A 12566-nucleotide genomic window follows, 5' to 3' on the forward strand; every position below is an offset into this window, starting at 1 on the left:
GAGTTCAGGTTCTGAATATCTTTGTTAATTTTCTGTCTTGATGATCGGTCTAATAATGTGAATGGGGTGTTAAAGTCTCTCACTATTACCGTGTGGGACTCTAAGTCTCTTTGACAGTCTCTAAGAACTTGCTTTATGAATCTGGGTGTTCCTGTGTTGGGTGCCTATATATTTAGAATAGTTCTTGTTGAATTGAACCCTTTACCATTATATAATGCCCTTCTTTGTCTTTTTTTATCTTTGTTGGTTTAAAGTCTTGTTTTGTCAGAAACTAGGATTGCAACCCCTGCTTTTTTCTGTTTTCCATTTGCTTGGTAAATTTTCCTCTATACCTTTATTTTGAGCCTCTGTGTGTCATTGCATATGAGATGGGTCTCTTGAAGACAGCAAACCAATAGGTCATGGTTCTTTATCTAGTTTGCCATTCTGTGTCTTTTAATTGGGGCATTTAGCCCATTTACATTTAAGGTTATTATTGATATATATAAATTTGATCCTGTCATCATGATGTTAACTGGTTATTTTGCAGACTTGTTTATGTGGTTGCTTTATAGTATCACTGCTCTGTGTACTACTGTGTGTTTTTGCAATGGTTAGTAACAGTCTTCTCTTTCCATATATATATATATTTTCTTTTTTTGAGGCAGAGTCTTACTCTGTTGCCCAGGCTGTAGTGCAGTGGTGCAGTCTCAACTCACTGCAACTTCTGCATCCTGGGTTCAAGCAATTCTCATGCTCAGCCTCCCAGGTAGCTGGGATTGCAAGTGCACAATATGACACCCAGCTAATTTTTGTATTTTTAGTAGAGATGGGGTTTCACCATGTTGCTCAGACTGGTCTCAAACTCCTGGCCTCAAGTAATGTGCCCATCTTAGCCTCCCAAAGTGCTAGGATTACAGACATGAGCCACCATGCCCAGCCTTCTTTCCATACTTAGTGCTTCCTTCAGGTGCTCTTGTAAGGCAGATCTGGTAGTAATAAATTCCCTTAGCATTTGCTTGTCTGAAAAGGATTTTATTTCTCCATCACTTCTGAAGCTTAGTTTGGCCAGATATGAAATAAATTCTAAATTGAAAATTCTTTTCTTTTCCTTTCTTTCTTCCTTTTCTTTCTTTCTTTTTTTTTTTTTTTTTTTTTTTTTTGAGACAGAGGTTTGCCCTTGTTGCCCAGGCTGGAATGCAATAATGGTGTGATCTTGGCTCACTACAACCTCCACCTCCCAAGTCTTGCTGTATTGCCCAGGTTGGTCTCAAACTCCTGGCAAAGTGACATTGTTTTAAAAGAAACAATGTGCCTATTGTACCAGCACTTGAGTGGCTACCAACAAAGGCCAGTTAGTATCAATTGCCTAAGCCATTTTCTTGAGTTGGTTGTCTAGTGCCTCTTCCATCATGAATGCTTTCTGCTGGGCATAAGCATGTGATAAAAAGATCTTCACACTTTGTGTCTATTCCTATATGTTCATCCACATGCCACAACCCCAGACCTCCCTTTCTCCAATCTTCCAATCTTCTTCCTTCCAGGCTCATGACTAGCCAGCCAAGACCATTCACCACTGCCAATAAGTCCATATATATTCTAACCTCAGACCACTTTTCCTTCCAGACACGCAAATTGGTCAGGTGCACCACTCAAAGCTCTTCCTGTTATTATGTTTTGTGTTTTTTTAAACTACTATGATTCAAGGGCAATGGTGAGTGATTGTAGCTATCATCCATTTCTACCTTGCACTTATATATCATGATGTTTTGTGTGTAAACCAAGTTGAGGCTTTTTCCTCTTCCTTCAGCTGGTCATACAGTCCCTTGGGCATGCACCGAGAAAGGAGGAGCGGTGTAACCATGACAAGTGATGGGAGTCTGGGCTACCTATTCATGTACTTGTTTGTTGCCCTCTGGTCCCGCTTGTGCCTCTTCCCAAAGGTACTGTTTTATCTTAATGCTGGTCGTGGCCCACTTAATGATGTGGTAGATCCGGGAGAACCCAACTCATGATCAGTAGTTCAGAAAGTGTGGTCACTTGGTGCCTCGTGGTTAAGAGTTCCATCTCTGTCTAGGCTCAGTATACTAGGAGCTGTTGTTCAGATGGTGTGTAATTCCTGCCATAGATGGCATGAACTTGCCCCAAAACCCTATGGACCTGCCTTGTGATTTTCCTACTAGGGTTTGCACCACATTGCATCTTACATACATGGAATACCTTAGGCTCTGCTGGAATATATGGCCTAAGCAAAAGGGCTACTTGAACCACAGGTAAGACCTACTACCAAGATGGGCTTCATGGATATGTTGCCCAGAATCTCACTCTCAGAAGGTCTTTACTCCTGGTTTAATGCTCTATTATCACCATCTTCAAATGGTGTACAATTTTGCCTTTTAAATTTTGTGTTTTATAAATGAAGTTATATGGGACAGTGGCCACATGCATGAGAAGTGGAGTTTTGCCAAGATAGGAAATCCAGCAGGCAGCACCAGGCACCATGCAATTGTCACACGTGCATACCTAAGGGCAGTCATGGGCACTTCAGGGCCCCAAAGTAGCTAGGTAGGGACCAGTGCCAATTGACAGCAACAGTAGCTGAAAAGCAGCAGCAGTGGTGGCAGCAGTAGGAGAGAAAAGGGATTCTGCATAAAGCCAGCCCTAGGACCTGTTGTGGAAGTCTAGCTTGCCTGGCTGCTTCCCAAATCCCATCTTTGCAGCATTGCATAAATCTTAATTCTCAGGCTTGAGAGCTGGGACAGAAATCACCAGAGTTCAGGCAGTACACACTATCAGTAAATTATTACAAAAAAAGCATACTCAGACATTGTAGTAAACTGTATCAGGGAACTATTACAATTCTTCAGAGTTTAGAATCCCTAGTTTTGAAAATTTCTGCAACGCAGCAAATCAAATATCCACAGCATTAGAAATATAAATTTAATGACGTTTGCTTTGACAAAAAAGAACACTATTTTCATAGGGAGTTTTGGAAGAGCCAATTATTAATTAAAATTATTTTTTCCTTATAATTAGAGATACAGTGATAGAATGCATAAATAGGCACTTTGAATCAAATAAAAGTTTGAAGCCATGGAGTTTCTCAAATGACCTTCAAAAGTTACTGGAAATGTCGAAAAGAATATTACAATGTAATTATTATGTCAGTTACAATTTTACAATTATAAAATTACAATTTATAATTTACATGAAAAATTAAATTCAACTTAAAACTGATTTGTAGGAATAGTTAAATGTTTTTCAAAAAATTTTTCAGCTAGGCACAGTGGCTCACACCTGTAATCCCAGCCCTTTGGGAGGCTAAACCAGGCAGATCACAAGGTCAGGAGTTTGAGACCACTGTGGCCAACACTGTGAAACCCTGTCTCTACTAAAAACACAAAAATTAGGCCAGGCACGGTGGCTCACACCTGTAATCCCAGCACTTTGGGAAGCCAAGGCAGGTGGATCACGAGGTCAGGAGTTCAAGAATAGCCTAGCCAAGATGGTGAAACCCCATCTCTACTAAAAATAGGAGGAAAAAAATTAGCAGGGTGTGGTGGTGTGCACATGTAATCCCAGCTATTTGGAAAGCTGAGGCAGGAGAACCACTTGGACCTGGGAGGCAGAGGTTGCAGTGAGCCAAGATTGCACCATTGCGCTCCAGCCTGGGCAACAGAGTGAGACTCAGGATCAAAAAAAAAAAAAATTCCTACAGGAATCATTAGTTCTACATGTCCTAAAATTTCTTTCTTTCTTTCTTTCTTTCTTTCTTTCTTTCTTTCTTTCTTTCTTTCTTTCTTTCTTTCTTTCCTTCTTTCCTTCTTTCTTTCTTTCTTTCTTTCTTTCTTTCTTTCTTTCTTTCTTTCTTTCTTTCTTTCTTTCTTTCTTTCTTTCTTTCTTTCTTTCTTTCTTTCTTTCTTTTTGTGAGACAAGGTCTAGCTCTGTGGCCCAGGCTGGAGGGCAGTGGTACAATTACTGCTCACTGAAGCTTCAACCTCCTGGGCACAAGCAATCCTCCCATCTCAGCCTCCTGAGTAGCTGGGACTATAGGTGCTTATAACCATGCCAGACTAATTTTTGTACTTTTTATAGAAATGGGGTTTTGCCACATTGCTCAGGCTGGTCTCAAACTCCTGAGCTCAGGCAGTCTGCTTGCCTTGGCCTACCCAAGTGCTGGGATTACAGTTACGAGCCACCACACTTGGCCCATGTACTAAAATTTCTATTTTGAAATAATTTGTCAGAAATGTATTCCTTTGTTATACAGTCTATAAAATAGTCTTAACAGCAACAGTAACTGTTACATCAGAAGAAAGATTCTTCTCAAAATTAATGTTATCAAAAAGTATTTGCAATCTTGCATTTGCCAAGAGTCACTGACATTGCTTTAAATTATATCAATTGAAAATGAATTTGCTGAAAATATATGATGGCCTATGAATTTGCAGGCCAGGCATGGTCGCTCACACCTATAATCCCAACACTTTGTAGAGGCCAAAATGGGAGAATCACTTGAGGCCAGGAATTTGAGACTAGCCTGAGCAATGTAGGAAGAGTTCATCTCTACAAAAATACATAAAAATTAGCTGGGTGTGGTAGGGTGCACCAATAGTCCCAGCTACAGGAGGCTGAGGCAGGAAGATTGCTTGAGCCCAGGAGGTTGAAGCTGTGGTCAGCTGTGATTGCACCACTGCACTCCAGCCTGGGTGGCAAAGTGAGACCCTGCTTAAAAGAAAAAAAAATTGAATTTGCTGAAAAGCAAGTCAGAAGAAACTTACAAACAAGATAGCATACAATCAAGTTTCATTATTTATTATATTATATAAATTTAAGATTATATTGTTACTTGTGTATTACAATAACCCCATTACATTTTGGAAGCAATAAGATGTTTTTAAAGAAAAGGTTTGGCCCAACACGTAGCTCACACCTGTAATCCCAGCACTTTAGGAGGCCAAGGAGGGCAAATCACAAGGTCAAGAGATCAAGACCATTCTGACCAACATGGTGAACCCCTGACTTTACTAAAAATACAAAAATTAGCTGGGTGTGGTGGCATGTGCCTGTAGTCCCAGCTACTCAGGAGGCTGAGGCAGAAGAATCGCTTGAACCCAGGAGGCGGAAGTTGCAGTGAGCCAAGATTGAGCCACTGCACTCCAGCTTGGCAACAGAGCAAGACTCTGTCACAGAAAAAAAAAAAAAAAGTTTTATATTTTAGTAACTTTAGTGGCACATTTTGTCTGCTTTTTGAACAAAGGACCCCACAGTTTTGTTTCACATTGGACCCCACAGATTATGTAGTCATTCCTGCCTGTTACAGAGCACTTTTGTGCTCCAGTCCCCATCAAAGCTGGCAGCCTTTCATATATGGACTGGATCAGTGTTCCTAAGCATACAATTTGTTGCGCACAGAATCCAAAGAGCTCTACCAGGCACTGTGCTTCTGTCTCAGTAGCAAGAAATGCAAAATCTAGCAGTTTGTTTTTACTTTGGAGACAGTGTCATGGCGTACCCCAAGATTCCTAAAAATCTTTACTGAAGTACCAAGTTTCTAAATTTTCATACAGCCTGTCTCCCACCCCCTGGAGCACGTGTATCTTGTCAAGGCGTTCAGCATGCTAGTCACCTCTTTTTCATCCTGCCTGATCAGCATGATGTCATCAATGTATTGGATGAAAAAGATGTTCTGCAGGATGCCTGGGCAGTCTAGATTTGTTGGGGCTCTATTAAAACACAGTTAGATATTGTGACACAGGGATGAGTTAACATAACCTTGGGGCAAAACTGTAGGCGTCCTTTGTTGTTCATTCTGGATGAATGTGAAGTGTTTCTGAGCCTCTTTTCTGATTGGGACAGAAAAGAATGCATTCACGAAATCGATGGCTGCTTACAATTTACCTGTGGCCATACTGATCTGGTCTAGCAGAGGTATTAAATCCAGCCTGACCACAGACAGCATCAGGACTAAGATTTGGTTGAGCTTGTGGTAGGCTATGATCATTTCCCATGATCCTTTCTGCAGGGGCCACACTGGCTACTTAAATGGAGATATGATAGAGACCACCAAGATTGGTCAATTTTGTTAAACTTTCCAAAGAATCAGCTTTTGCTTCCATTGATTTTCTCTATTTTTTTTCTATCCTCTATTCCATTAATTTCTGCTCTAATTTTCATTATTTTCTTCCTTCTGCTTGCTTTAGGTTTATTTTGCTTTCTTTGGTGTCTTAAGGTAGAAGGTTATTGATGAGATCTTTTTTAAAAAAAATACAGGCATTTACAGCTATAAATTACTCTTTAAGCTCTATGTTACCTGTTTCCCAAGTTTTAGTATCTTGTGTATTCATATTCATTCATCTCAAAGTATTTTCTAATTTCTGTTCTGATTTATTTTTTAATCCACTGATTATTTAGTAGTATGTTATTTCATTTCCAAATCTTTGTGAGCTACCCAAATTGTTCTAATTTTATTTCATTGTGGTGAGGGAACATACTTGTTTATTTCTACAGTTTTAGATATATTGAAGTTTGTTTTACGGCCTAGCATATGGTCTATCCTGGAGAATATTCCATAGGCACTTGAGAAGAGTGTGAATTCTGCTCTTGCTGGGTGGAGAGCCCTGTAGATCTCTGTTAGATCTACCTGTTTTATAATGTTGTTCATGTCTTCTATTTCCTTCTTCATCTTTTGCCTAGCTACTCTATCCATTATTGAAAGTTGGTATTGAAGTTTCCTACTATTATTGAATTGTCCATTTTTTCCTTCATTTCTATCAGTTTTTGCTTCAAGAATTTTGGCACTTTGTTAGGTTCATATGTATTTATAATTGTTATATCTTCCTGATGGAGTGACTCTTTTATCATTATAAAATGCCCTGCTTTATCTCTAATAACATTTTTGTCATAAAGTCTATTTTCTTTATTACTAGTTTCCAGAATTTTAATTGTGATGCTTCTCAGTATGATTTTCTTTATGTTTATTCTGCATGGAGTTCACTGAACTTCTTGAATCTGAGATCAGAGGTTTCTCCGTATGTAGAGAGCAACTACTATTTCTTTGAAAAAGTATTTCTTCATTCTGGAATTCCAGTTATGTAAATGGTAGACCCGATGATTTTGTTTCACAGGTCACAGGGGCCCTGCTTATTTTTATTTTCATTTTTTTCTCTCTTTGCTTTATTTTGGATATTTTTCTCTTGCTATATCTTCAAGATGACTTATCTTCCCCCATCCCCATATTGCTTAACTTCCATTAATCCAGCTAGTGAATTTTCAGATATAGTGCTTTTCAGTTATAGTTTTATTATTTATTTATTTTTGAGACAGGGTCTCCCTCTGTCACCCAGGCTGGAGAGCAGTGTCACGATTATGGCTCACTGTAGCCTGGACCACCCAGGCTCAAGTGATCCTCCCATCTCAGCCTCCTGAGTAGCTGGGACTACAGGAGCATACCACCAAGCCCAGCTAATTTTGTGTATTTTTTTTGTAAAGGTGGGGTTTTGCCAAGTTGTTGGGCTCAAGCCATCCACCCTCCTAGGCCTCCCAAAGTGCTGGGATTACAGGTGTGTGCCACTGCACCTGGCCTAGTTATATATCTCCCACCTCTTTTCTCAGTAGGCTCATGTTTTCTTTAAATACTTGAAAAAGTTTTAATAGGAGTTTTAACACACTAATCTATTAACTTCTTCATCTCTGTCATTTATTATCTGTTTCTATTGACAATTTTTTCTTCTGGTTATGGGTTACATTTTCCTGTTTGGGGGCCTGTGTAATAATTTTCTTATTGAATGCAGGACACTGTGAATTTCATATTGTTGAATATCGAGGTTTTGTAGTCTTCTCTTAAAGGGTGTTGGGCCTTATTCTGGAAGACAAGTTACTTTCCTTGTAGATTAGTTCGATCTTTTGAGGATTGTACCAAAGCTTTGTTACTGTGGATGCAGAGTACCTTTTACTCATAATAGTATTAGCTCCATATGATGGTTTAGTTTATTAGGGCATGACCTTTCCAGGTTCTTTAGGAATGCTCCTGTGGGAAGTAGAAAAGTTCCTCTTTAAAGTTACCTGTCTTGTTAAAGAATAAATGTACTAATAACTCTTTGATAAGACCTATTCTATGTAGCTATTAGACATGCTGTGCTTACAGGCACGTTGTACATTCTATGTCCTTGAACTTTAACCAAGATATCTGTGCTGGACGTGCTCACAGTCTTGTCCCAGCTCTCCACTGCTTTTACCTGTTTAGAAAAGTTTGAAGTTGTTAGCCAGTCGGGTTTCAGTTTAGATTCTGAGGTCTGGCTCCAGCCAACGGAGATCAGACACAGCAGTAAGGACAACCCCCAAATGTGTAAAAGATAAATATATTTGTTTTTCCTTTGTTCATTGTACTCTCGCGGCAAAATGGCTAGCAAGAGTACCCTTCCTGCAGTCCAGGAAGTAAAAATTGCATTGCTGAAAGGTCCTTTGTCTCAGCGCTGATTTTCCTTTGTGGCACTGAGCATCGGTTTCCAGCAATCAAGGAGGACTTTCCTCTTTGGCTGGTTAGATCTCAAACATACCCAACCCCTCTGAAAATTATTTATTTTAAGTTACCTTGGGCATTATTTGCCTTGCCTCCTCGTGGTGTTTCACCCTATAAATGCACATCTCAATGTTCAGCAAAGTTTCAGAAAGACATCTGTGCAGATTTATGGACCTTTTAAATCTATACAGCATCCATCTCTTTGGAATTCTTCCCTGCAGACTTCCCACTGCCTCAATCTCCCTCAACCTTGATCTCTCTCCTCCCAAAGTTAGTAAGTTAACTTTGTCAGGCATGAGATCCTCTTTCCTGGTCTCTGGTTCAGAATTTGCCACCATCAGGCAAAAAATTGGAGCAATTGTTTGTTTCTCTTTATATATGGATCACAGTCCTTCACTATTGTCCCTTGTATAAAGGCATCTATGTTACCCTGTTTTCTACTTGTTTTTAGCAAGAGAATTAGTCTGGCACTGTTACTCCATCATGGCCAGAGCTGGAAGTTTTGAGGTTATTAAATGCTAAGTGAAAGTTACACTTCAGAGGTCATGATGAAAAGTAACATTGTTCCTACAATGAAAATTCCACAGGAATTTTTCAACTAATAGCTAAATTGGATCCATTTTTGCTTAAACTCCTGGAAAAGATGTCAAAATGAAAAAATGACTTATATTGAAATAATGAAAAATATGTTTAAAAAGTGGTCAAACACATAACTAAATACCAAATAATATTATATATTCTATTCTGGATATGACGACCACTGATTAGTTGGCAATTATCGGGCACTACTTTCTAACAGGAAACTCTATGAGCAATTTTTAAATATTTTTAGCCAACTGAAAACATCTGAGACATTATTCAACAAAGTAAAACAAGATTGTTATTTTAACCTGTGGTTAAGCAGCATTTACAATTAGTCACATGTCAACACAGCTATTATGATTATTAGGACAAAGAGCTGCATGCTCTTTAAAAAACAACTTGGCAGCTGGGTGTAGTGGCTCATGCCTGTAATCAAGCACTTTGGGAGGCCAAGGTGGGCAGATCACCTGAGGTCAGGAGTTTGAGACCAACCTGGCCAACATGGTGAATGAAACCCCATCTTTAAAAAAATAAAATAAAACAAATTTTTTAAAAAAATAAAAAACAACTTGGCTAGGCTACGTGCAGTGGCTCATGCCTATAATCCCAGCACTTTGAGAGGCTGAGGTGGGTGGATCATTTGAGGTTAGGAGTGCGAGACCAGCCTGACCAACATGGCAAAACCTCTTTTTCTACTAAAAGTACCAAAATTAGCTGGGCGTGGTGGCACACACCTGCAATCCCGGAAACTCAGGAGGCTGAAGCACAAGAATTGCTTGACCCTGGGAGGTGGAGGTTGCAGTCAGTCAAGATCATGCCACTGGACTCCAGCACTCCATCTTAGATGAGAGAGTAAGACTCCGTCTCAGGGCGGGGGATGGGGAGTGGGGGGGGAGGGGGTGGGGTGGGAAACAACTTGGCTGAGAATGAGCTACACACACACAGCTCATTACCTTAATTTTGTTAGAGAAAAGGCTTCCCTCAAAGTACCTGAAGTTGTTAACTACTTCAATGTTTTACAATAATTGTCAATTTATTTTCAGGTCCAACTACTATATGGAATATTTTAAACACATATGCCAACTTGGACTTTTCTGTGAAGAGTCTAATGTAATGAAATGGTCTGCCCAGTACAAAAGTGTTCAAGCTTTGCAACATAAGTTCATGAAAATTTTAAAAGAACTCTAAAATATATTTTTGACAACTCAGAAGAGAAACCCAATCACAAATTAAATGTAAAATCTGTATTTAAGGCTGGGGTATGGTGGTTCATGTCTGCAATCCCAGCACTTTGGGAGGATATGTGGGAGCCCACATATCCTCTTGAGCCCAAGAGTTTAAGAACAGTCTGAGCTACATAGTAAAGCCCCATCGCTATAAAAATAAATAAAAATAAAAATCAGCTGGGTGTGATGGCATGCATCTGCAGTCCCAGCTACTCTGGAGGCTGAGGTAGTAAAATCACCTCAGCCTGAGAGGTGACAGTTGCAGTAAGTCATGATCATGCCACAGCACTCCAGCCTGAGCAACAGAGCAAGACCCTGTCTCAAAACAAACAACAACAAAAATCTATGAAACTTTATTTATGTATTTGGTAAAACTCAAATTCAACATTTTAAAGTGCAGTTTAGGAAGATATTTTGGAACATTTTAATAAAACAAGTGATGAATTACAGACTCCTGATGTAGATGTATATGGTGGATACTTTCTTCTGTCACCTTTCAAGTTATTTTATTAAAGCACTGAGATAAAACTGAGATTAAAAAAAATTAAGAGGATACGAAACCAAAGTGATAAGATGAATGAGAAAGTAAAGAGAAATTATCCTGACATTGAGAAGTGAAGAGTAACAAAAAACTGTTTCAATCATAAGAAAAACAGTAATTCATTAAAAGGAAGAGAATAATCGTTTCGCACTGTATACATACATGAAAACATCATATTGTACACCTTAAATCTACATAATTTTGTCAATTATATCTCAATAAAGCTGGAAAAAAGAGGAAGAGATAACTTACAAACGAAAGTAATAAATAAACTAGCCAGATACAGTGGCTAATGCCTATAATCCCAGCACTTTGGGAGGCCAAAGCAGGCAGATCACAAGGTCAGGAGTTTGAGACTAGCCTGGCCAATATGGTGAAGCTCTGTCTCTACTAAAAAACTACAAAATCAGCTGGGTGTGGTGGTGTGTGTCTGTAGTCCCAGCTACTTGAGAGGCTGAGGCAGAAGAAGCACTGGAACCCAGGAGGCAGAGGTTACAGTGAGCAGAGATCGTACCACTGTACTCCAACCTAGGCCACAGAGCAAGACTCCACACCCCCCCCAAAAAAAGTAATAAATAGGCTATTAAATTGTTTAATAATTTGTGAATTATATAAACTCATTGAAAAATATTCAAATTTCTTTCTGATTTGATCTCACACTACCATTGAGGAAGATGACATAAAACTCACAATATATGATTACAATGAATACATTTATGACAAATGAGTAACTTCAATTCAAAAACTACATATGATTAATTACTGTGTAAGAAAAGGCTGGGCAGAGTGGCTCATGCCTGTAATCTCAGCCCTTTGGGAGGCAGGTGGATCACCTGAGGTCAGGAGTTCCAGAGCAGCCTGGCCAACATGGTGAAAACTTGTCTCTACTAAAAATACAAAAATTAGCCAGGCGTGGTGGCTCACATCTGTAATTGCAGCTACTCAGGAGGCTGAGGCAGGAGAATTGCTTGAACCTGGGAGGCAGAGGCTGCAGTGAGCCAAGAGCACACCACTGCACTGCTCTCCAGCTTGGGCAACAGAGCAAGACTTTGTCTCAAAAACTAAAATAAAGAAAATGCAGAATGCCATGAAATACCTATGTAAAAGGATATTCGTTAAGAGTTTTCTGAAATTTGACAAAAATACTAAACATATATATAGATATACATGTATTTATATAAAACCAACAATGAACTGTGCAGGTGAAAAATAACTTTTCTGAATTATCACTAATAAAAAGCAAATACTGATCAAACACACTAGAGAAAAAACAAAATTATCTTTCTATTCTCTTTAGAAAATATTATAAACTATCATCGTATGAAGAGATAATTAAAGATTACATAGCCAACCCTTTTAACAAGATGGTGCCAAAGGCGAAGAAGGAAGCTCCTGCCCCTCTTAAAGCCAAAGCCAAAGCAAAGGCTTTGAAGGCCAGGAAGGCAGTGTTGAAAGGGGATCCACAGCCACAAAAATAAAGAAGATCCACAGGTCACCCACCTTCCGGCAGCCCAAGACACTATGACTCCCAAGGCAGCCCAAATATCCTCGGAAGAGCACCCCCAGGAGAAACAAGCTTGACCACTCTGCTATTGTCAAGTTTCCTCAGACCACTGAGTCCAGAGTGAAGAAGACAGAAGACAACACACTTGTGTTCGTCGTGGATGTTAAAGCCAACAAGCACCAGGTCAAACGGGCTGTGAAGAAGCTCTATGAC

This window comes from Callithrix jacchus, chromosome 9 (assembly GCF_049354715.1).
Source record: "Callithrix jacchus isolate 240 chromosome 9, calJac240_pri, whole genome shotgun sequence".
Lineage (NCBI taxonomy): Eukaryota > Metazoa > Chordata > Mammalia > Primates > Cebidae > Callithrix > Callithrix jacchus.